The 9,465-nt window shown below is 39.5% G+C and overlaps 1 long non-coding RNA gene across 1 annotated transcript; it reads right to left on the bottom strand.

Moving 5' to 3' along the window:
* Positions 1–1,839: 1,839 nt before the first annotated feature.
* LOC149209628 (uncharacterized) lies at positions 1,840–9,156 on the bottom strand. Its single transcript, XR_016252243.1, has 3 exons — positions 8,597–9,156; positions 8,478–8,514; positions 1,840–2,282 (listed from the first exon to the last, which is right to left on the bottom strand). It is a non-coding gene; the product is annotated as an uncharacterized LOC149209628 (long non-coding RNA).
* Positions 9,157–9,465: the final 309 nt, after the last annotated feature.

The raw sequence follows: 9,465 nt of genomic DNA, 5'->3' as shown, positions 1-9,465 counted from the left end.
ATCCCAACTAAGGTTTCCGCCTGAATGGTGGCGTAGAAACCAATTTAATTTACAAACAACAGAGACGGGAAAAAACGTTAATTTCCTCATGGGAAGAAACCCCTGAAAACAACGATGGACTTCCATTGGACATGCATAACTCAGATAGCCTGTCAAGAAGGACAACGGTTCAGTCCGTTACCCAGGGAACGCCTCACAAGTTTAACCACGGATGCATACAACTCTTACCCGGAACATGGAATGGGTAGGGAAGCGGAGCAGGCTCTCCGTCGCACGTCGGCCTCGGCAACCGAACTCTTCACCTGAGACTCATTCAAAAACCAGAGCAGTAAAGATTAAAACCTGCGGAAGAGATTAAACACAAACGAAAAAGAACTGTAACCAAGAAGATTTAGGTGAGCGGCTTACCATGACCGGCATCGGAAGGTAGAGAATTCCTACCGCACATCAGACCGCCTGAAGGGAAGGTTCTCTGTGCAAATGCGAAGCGCCATAGAACTGTGAACGACAGGGGGTCATTCCAACAATGAAAAGGGTTAAAGAATTATCAAACGCATAAAGACTTTCAATACTTACTACTGACCCATGGCTCGATGTCAGCCCTCGATCTGGGCGGGTTCATCTCCGCCGTGGGATCGAGCATAGAAAACCCGGGAAACAGCTACCAAGTGGTAAGATCGAGGTAAGTGTCAGTCCGCATGAAACCTGGAGTCCTGAGCACGCGAGAGCACATGGTGTCAACTGGCCGGCCGTTCATCGTGCCAGATGGACGATGTGGAGAAGGCCAGTTGGGGCAAGCGTCAGTTGCCTGAGTGACTCACATTTATTCCAGGCAGCGTAAACCATTACTCGAATATAGAAATTGCCATATGTTCATTTATATCCCGTAGTACCAGCGATCAACTCATATATCACCTTGTACGTATAGATATTATTGACAACCGAATGATAATTCCAAGATTGAACAAGAGACAAAGTTAATGCTTATTTGCCATAGTTATCATGGATACGTGCTATGAATTAGCATAGTTAAACTCAGCACTATTACTTGTTTGTGTAGATATTTATATAAAGATAATTATGTAATCTTTATTGCATTCGAATGACTAATAATTAGATATATAATCTTTATTGCATTCGAATGACTAATAATTATATATACTGTTGTTAAGGTAAAAAAAAATTTACTCTTGTACTTTAGTGTTACAAGAAGAGAGTTGGAAGAAGGGTGCAACACTTGAGGCTCGACAGACTATCTTCATCCACTGACAGGATTTGGAAGAGAGTTGGAAGAGGTTGGAAGAGCTCGAAGGGGGATTTAGGATGTAATTGCCATCACTGACAGGAGTTAGAAGAGCTCGGAAGGGAATCCAGATCCATGGTTGGGTGGTGAGACCTTCAAGATGGGAGATTATGACAGGAGTTGAAAATTACATAATTTCCAGATACATGATTGGGTGGTGAGACCTTATAAATGAATATCATTACCACAATAAATCATATATTAACATACAGGGATTGCTACCCCTGAACTGTGTCGTAAAGAACAGAGAATCATAATTGAACATAAAACTTAAATATATAACTCAACACGAATATCAAACAGTGAATATCCACGAGATGAATACAGTATTTGAGGCGGCCAATCCAACCTTGGAAATCAAGCCCTAGCCGCATACTTCTCAAGTATATGGGAGATTATGACAGGAGTTAGACGTAATTTCCAGATACATGGTTGGGTGGTGACACCTTATAAATGAATATTATTGCCACAATAAATCATATATTAACATACAGGGATTGCTACCCCTGAACTGTGTCGTAAAGAACAGAGAATCATAATTCAACATAAAACTTAAATATATAACTCAACACGAATATCAAACAGTGAATATCCACGAGATGAATACAATATTTGAGGCGGCCAATCCAACCTTGGAAATCAAGCCCTAGCCGCATCAAAACTTCTCAAGTATGAAATAGCAAACTGTTGAAAATGGTATGACCACGAGATATACATATACAAGACATTAATTTAAAAGAACTATGTAAGTACAAAACTCTGCAAAAACCCTTACGACTGTTTCAAGTTGATATCATCGTATTTTTAAAGGGTCCTTCATTTACCCACAAACACTATAGTAAAACAAGTGTGGTCATAGCCTTCTAGCCGACGTTAAAACCTTAAAAGATCCTAATGCATTAAAATGGCACAGCCCTCAAGTAATAAGGCCTATGGTCTGAAAACACAATCGCCAGGATCAGCCTGAAAGAGTACCGACCTGAAAATCGAACGCAACAACTGATGTAAGAGAGGGGTTTCATTCCAAATCTCCTTTGAAACATGAACAGTCATACCACAACCTGAAATACCTGTTGGAATTTAATTCCAACTGCAACAATGAACAGCTGTACATGAATCTGATTTGCAGTAAATGTTAAAGGGTGTTCGGTGCAGCAAAGTCGCCTTTGATATTTCTGGACATTAATATGCATTAAAGTTTGAGTTGATTTCCCCTGCAGACAGCCGACTTGTTTTTGATAAAGGCATCACCGCCTTGCTGCAATAAATTCTGAGATAAACATTAGAAGATATTTTGTAATATTTTATTGTTTTAATCAAATATCTTTCAGCATATGAATACCGCACAACAGTTCTGTTTTAAAGTTAGCGTTAGAAGCAGCATCAGCAGCTGAAGAATCACACAGAGCAGAAGAAAGCACGCAGCAGCGTGAAGAGGAAGAAGAATAATTTCAGAACAGTGAAATGCACATCAGTGCAGAAATTTGAATGTAATTTGTTTTTATGTTCATCTGTGTGGAACAGAATCGTTCCTTAGTGAATTTCTGAAGTAGATGTTCAGCAATAGAAGTTTTGAAATTCCCTCTGTATGAGGAAGACAAATCTGTAACAGTTAGTTTATTTTGATAAATACAAGTTAAATTTTTCCTGTTGCTGTTACACCGTCACCGTTGCTGAAACACCTCGTAACTCAAAAATTACTTGACGTCAAAAGTTTACGTTGCTGAAACACGACGATCAGCGTTGCTGAAACACCTGTTTCAGCAACTAGAAAAAAAATTGTGTTGCTGAAACACCGTTTCCAGCAAGCGATTTTTCTGTTTTTCTGTGTCAAAACAGAGTGCGATTTTTTGTCTGTCTGTTATGGAATTTATCAGAAAATTCCAACATGGTATCAGAGCTAGTCTAGGCACTCAGTGAGTCAAAAACAGAGATTGTTTTTCACTGTAGGAGCTGTAAGAAGTTTATTGAGCAGGATTTTTCTAGCAGAGAAAGTTTTTGCTTGTTTTTCAAAATACAGTCAGTATCTTTTCTTTACCAGTACAGGTTAAGATGGCAGATGGTGGAACAGGTTTGACAAATCCCCAACTGCCTCAGTTTAATGGGAAAAATCACAGTTATTGGTCCATAACAATGAAAGCATTGTTTGCTTCTCAAGGAATATGGGAGCTGGTTGAAACAGGTTATGCTAAACCTGTAGATGCAACAGCACTGGCTGCTTTGACAGCAGCAGAAAGAGACCAGTTGAAGAGTGACAAGAAGAAGGATGCCAAAGCCCTCTTTTTCCTCTTCCAATCAGTACATGAAAGTGTTTTTCCGCGGATTGCAGCAGCAACAAAATCTAAGGAGGCATGGGATATTCTCCAAACTGCCTACCAAGGTATGGAGAAGGTGAAGACTGCAAAGTTGCAGATGTTGAGGAGAGACTTTGAAAATCTCAGCATGAAGGAATCTGATACAATAGATTCATTCTTCACCCAGGTTATTGGCTTGATAACCCAGATAAGATCTCATGGTGAGATTCTTGAAGATAGAAGGGTTGTAGAGAAAATCTTGAGATGTTTACCCTCAAGGTTTGAATCTATTGTGGTGGCAATAGAAGAAACAAAAGATCTCTCACAGTTCACGGTAGATGAGCTGAGTGCTTCTCTGTTGTCTCATGAACACAGACTGAGTAGAGGAACATATTTCTCTTTTGAGCAAGCATTCAAGACTCAGATGTCTTTTGGCCAAAGAAGAGGTGGAAGCAGAGCAAATTACAGAGGTCGTGGAAGAAGCCAAAACAGAGGTAGAAATTATCCAGCTAGCACAAGCGGAAGGAGCTGCAATCAGAACCAAGCTGAAGGTTCAAGCAAACAACAAGCTCATGGACAAAGGTATGACAAATCCCAAGTCCAATGTCATTATTGTAAAAAATTTGGGCACTATGCCAATGAATGCAAGAAAAAACAAAATGACATGAACAATAGGCAGAATGTTAATTTTGCAAATGAAGAAGATAAGAACCCAAAGAATGTGATGTTAACATGTAACATAGCACAAGACAAACAAGATGATTTTTGGTTCTTAGACTCAGGTTGTAGTAATCACATGACTGGAAATATTGCAATGTTTGCCAATCTGGATGAAAATGTGAAATCTGAGGTAACAACAGGGACTGATGATAAGATAAATGTCAAGGGTAAGGGCAGTGTCAATATCCGAACAAAAAATGGAGAACAGATGACTGTGCAAGCTGTATACTATGTACCTGGTCTGAAATGTAATCTTTTGAGCATTGGACAGCTCGTGAACAAAGGTTACAACGTGTTCTTCAAAGATGATTTGTGTACTATTAGAGACATACCTCCAAGTAAGAAGATCATTGCACAGGTGCAGATGACCAGCAATAGAATGTTTCCTCTCAAACTCAGGGCAGATTTGAAGGAACGCAGAACTATTGCGGCTGTAACACAAGAAGTCTTTCAAGAACAGGTGAAAGATGTGAATTGGTTGTGGCATTTGAGATTTGGACATCTCAATTTCGGAGGCCTGAATCTGTTGCACAGAAAGGGCATGGTAAAGGGATTGCCGTTGATTGAGAAACCGGACAACCTTTGTGAAGGCTGCATCTTGGGCAAGCAACATAAAGAAAGCTTTCCAGCAGGAAAGAGTATAAGGGCAAAAGCACCATTGGAAATTGTTCATTCTGATGTGTGTGGACCGATGCAAATACCATCATTTGCTGGAAATAGATATTTTTTAACTTTTATTGATGATTACACCAGAAAGACATGGGTGTATATGCTGAAATAGAAGAGTGAAGTGTTTGAGAAATTCCGCCACTTCAAAACTCTTGTTGAAAAGCAGAGTGGGCATTATATCAAAGTGCTCAGAACAGATAGAGGAGGAGAGTACATCTCCCAAGAATTTCTGCGTTTTTGCAGAGAGAATGGCATACAAAAGCAGTTCACAGCAAGGTATACACCTCAGCAAAACGGTGTTGCTGAAAGAAAGAATAGGACCATTCTTGACATGGTCAGAAGTATGCTGAAGGCAAAACACTTGCCATATGAGTATTGGGCAGAAGCTGTTACTTACGCAGTTTACATCTTGAATAGATGCCCAACTAAAGCTGTCATGAACAGAATACCAGAAGAGGCATGGAGTGGTTAAAAGCAAACTGTCACTCACATGAGAGTATTCGGTTGTGTGGCATATGCACATGTACCAGATCAGCTAAGAAAAAAGCTTGATAGTAAGGGGGAGAAGTGTGTCTTTATTGGCTATTGTGATGAGTCAAAAGCATACAAACTCTATAATCCATCCACCAAGAAGTTAATAGTAAGCAGAGATGTGCAGTTCATTGAAGATGAAGCTTGGGATGGAAGCTTGGAAAAAACAGTGAATGTGAAGACAATAGTGTCTCATGAAGAAGAAGAGGAAGGGACGGCAGCAAATAATCCTTCCTTGGTGGCTCCTCCTACACCACAGCAAGTACAACAAACCACACCACAAGCTGGAATCTGAACAGCCTTGAGAAGTCAAGGAAGAACAGTTGCTGTTACACCACAAACAGCAACTGCTGAAACACCACAGGGATCAAATACACCCTCAAGTTCGGATGGAACTCCAAGCACACCAAGAAGACCAAGATTCAGAAATCTGAATGAGATTTATGAGCAAGGAGAGGTAAGTAACAATACCGGTCTGAATTCATTATTTGCTTTGTATTGTCATATTGATGACCCAATCCATTTTGAAGATGCTGTAAATGAAGATAAATGGATTGAAGCAATGAATGAAGAAATTGGTGCAATTGAGAAGAGTAAAACATGGGAGTTAGTGGATCTCCCTAAAGGCAAAGATGCCATTGGAGTTAAGTGGGTTTATAAGACCAAAAGTAATGCTGAAGGTAAGATTGACAGGCACAAAGCAAGGCTTGTTGTGAAAGGCTACAAGCAGCAACAAGGCAGAGACTATGATGAAACCTTTGCACCAGTAGCAAGGATGGAAACAGTCATAACAGTGTTGTCTATTGCAGCACAACACAAATGGAAGATTTATCAGATGGATGTTAAATCTGCATTCCTGAATGAAGTGTTAAAAGAAGAGGTTTATGTTGATCAACCTCCGGGCTATGAAGTTGAAGGACAAGAGCATAAAGTTTGTAAACTGAAGAAGGCTCTTTATGGGCTGAAGCAAGCTCCAAGAGCATGGTACAGCAGAATTGATGCTTATCTGATTGAGAATGGGTTTGCTAAGTGTGATGGTGAACCCACACTCTACATAAAGCAGAATGACGGTAAGATTATTATTGTTGTTTTATATGTAGATGATCTGATTTTTACTAGCAATGATGCTTCTCTCATTGTTGATTTTAAAGCAGTCATGAAGAGTGAATTTGAAATGACTGACTTAGGCTTCTTAAGATATTTTCTTGGAATTGAAGTAGACCAAAGTGAAAATGGTGTTTTCATTTCTCAAGATAAATATGTAGAAGCTGTTTTGAAGAGATTTAACATGCAGAACAGCAAGGCTGCTGTGACTCCAACAGTAGTGGGGCTGAAATTAACCAAAGAAGACAGCAGCAAATATTTTGATCCAAAATTGTACAAGAGCATAGTTGGCAGCCTTATGTACTTGACTGCAACTAGGCCGGACATTATGCACACTGTGAGTTTAATCTCCAGATTTATGGAAAGACCGAAAGAGACTCATTGGCAGGCAGCCAAGAGAATTCTAAGGTATGTGAATGGAACGAAGGGGTTTGGTATTTTATACTCCTCTTCTGAAAGTTTCATGTTGACAGGTTACACTGACAGTGATTGGGCTGGAAGTGTTGATGATAGGAAAAACACATCGGGATATGTGTTTCATATGGGATCGGGAGCCATCTCATGGGCTTCCAAGAAGCAACCAGTTGTGGCTTTGTCAATAGCAGAGGCAGAGTATGTGGCAGCAACAGCAGCAGCATGCCAAGCAGTATGGCTGAGAAGAGTTCTCAAAGATTTGTGTCATGAACAAGAAAATGGCACAACCATTTACTGTGACAATAGCTCAGCAATAACATTGTCTAAAAACTCTGTTTTTCATAAAAGAACAAAGCACATAGACACCAAATATCACTTCATACGTGAATTGGTTAACAATGGTGAGATTGTTTTGCAGCACTGCAGAACAGAGGATCAGCTTGCAGACATCTTGACAAAACCATTAGCAAAGAAAGGTTTTGATCATTTCAGAAAATGTCTGGGTATGCAGCAGTTGAAATTAAGGGGGAGTGTTGGAATTTAATTCCAACTGCAACAATGAACAGCTGTACATGAATCTGATTTGCAGTAAATGTTAAAGGGTGTTCGGTGCAGCAAAGTCGCCTTTGATATTTCTGGACATTAATATGCATTAAAGTTTGAGTTGATTTCCCCTGCAGACAGCCGACTTGTTTTTGATAAAGGCATCACCGCCTTGCTGCAATAAATTCTGAGATAAACATTAGAAGATATTTTGTAATATTTTATTGTTTTAATCAAATATCTTTCAGCATATAAATACCGCACCGCAGTTCTGTTTTAAAGTTAGCGTTAGAAGCAGCAGCAGCAGCTGAAGAATCACACAGAGCAGAAAAAAGCACGCAGCAGCGTGAAGAGGAAGAAGAATAATTTCAGAACAGTGAAATGCACAGCAGTGCAGAAATTTGAATGTAATCTGTTTTTATGTTCATCTGTGTGGAACAGAATCGTTCCTTAGTGAATTTCTGAAGTAGATGTTCAGCAATAGAAGTTTTGAAATTCTCTTTGTATGAGGAAGACAAATCTGTAACAGTTAGTTTATTTTGATAAATACAAGTTAAATTTTTCCTGTTGCTGTTACACCGTCACCGTTGCTGAAACACCTCGTAACTCAAAAATTACTTGACGTCAAAAGTTTACGTTGCTGAAACACGACGATCAGCGTTGCTAAAACACCTGTTTCAGCAACTAGGAAAAAAACTGTGTTGCTGAAACACCGTTTCCAGCAAGCGATTTTTCTTTTTTTCTGTGTAAAAACAGAGTGCGATTTTTTGTCTATCTGTTATGGAATTTATCAGAAAATTCCAACAATACCTGCGAACAATAGATGCACTGGATTAGACATGGAAATCAAATCGGAAGGAAATAATTAGTAGTAAAATCCTGAGTAGAGGACAAGTTACCTGAGAGAGGTTGCTGAGCATGGAATTCATAAGATACCTGACAGAGCCAGAGCTGCCGTTAGGGTTTCCTCAGATCAAATAAAACCTCGAGAGTTCATCGTTATACATAAATAAGTTACCTTTGGTCGCGAAGTGAACCAACGCGTCCTTCGAGTGCAAAGACCCCATCCATCGGCGATTTGACTGACTACATGGAACGAGAAGGACAAATCTGGTTATGTATCAGTGAAGGAGGTTTAATGAAAAACTAGTAAACGATACTAAGGAGCCTAGCTCTGTTCCACCATACCTGAGAAGCTTGTAGACGTGGTCCTGGCAAAAGGCGGTGCCTTACAGCCATCCGGGTCGCTCTCTGTTGCAGAGCCAAACAACAATGTCATCACATAACTCAAATGACCCTCACCTCACCGCGAAGTGCATTAACCCGCAGGGTAATCGCCAAGGCACCAAGACCGTGGATCGTTTCCGATCTAACGATGAGGAGGGTACGAGCTACCGGGGCCGAGACTGTTCCATCCAGTATTTTCATAATTAAATTGAATGCTGATGTGTTAGTGTACAGACCTCGGGTTCCCTCCGCGTTAATGGCGAGGTGATTCCGGATGCATACCAGCCAGATCAAGTTTAATGCTAGGTTGTCAGCTCATTAATCTCTACCACCAGCTAAACCGCTGCCCCCCTCGGTACCATCCTAATGTGAATATAAGGAAATTTTTTTAGGTGTTAAGTGTTTAGAGGTATCACATTTTTTAAGGTGTTAAGTGTTTAGAGGTATCAAATTTTTTAATATACAAAATTCTTTTAAAATGAAAATGAATTTGATTCCTCTAAATTTAATAAATCTAAAATTAAAATCTAAACTAGTTTATGAAAATGAATTTGATTCCTCTGAATTTAATAAATCTAAAATTAAAATCTAAACTAGTTTATTTTATTTAAAAAACCTTTCCAGGGTAAAAAATAAATAATTAAAAAAAACTAGAAGACT

This window comes from Pinus tabuliformis, chromosome 1_2 (genome assembly GCF_031772625.1).
Source record: "Pinus tabuliformis cultivar Carrire ecotype Pingquan chromosome 1_2, CPIR1, whole genome shotgun sequence".
NCBI classification, from domain to species: domain Eukaryota; kingdom Viridiplantae; phylum Streptophyta; class Pinopsida; order Pinales; family Pinaceae; genus Pinus; species Pinus tabuliformis.
Note: the sequence above shows the minus strand (reverse complement) of the source record. Positions and strands in the feature narration are given on the sequence as shown.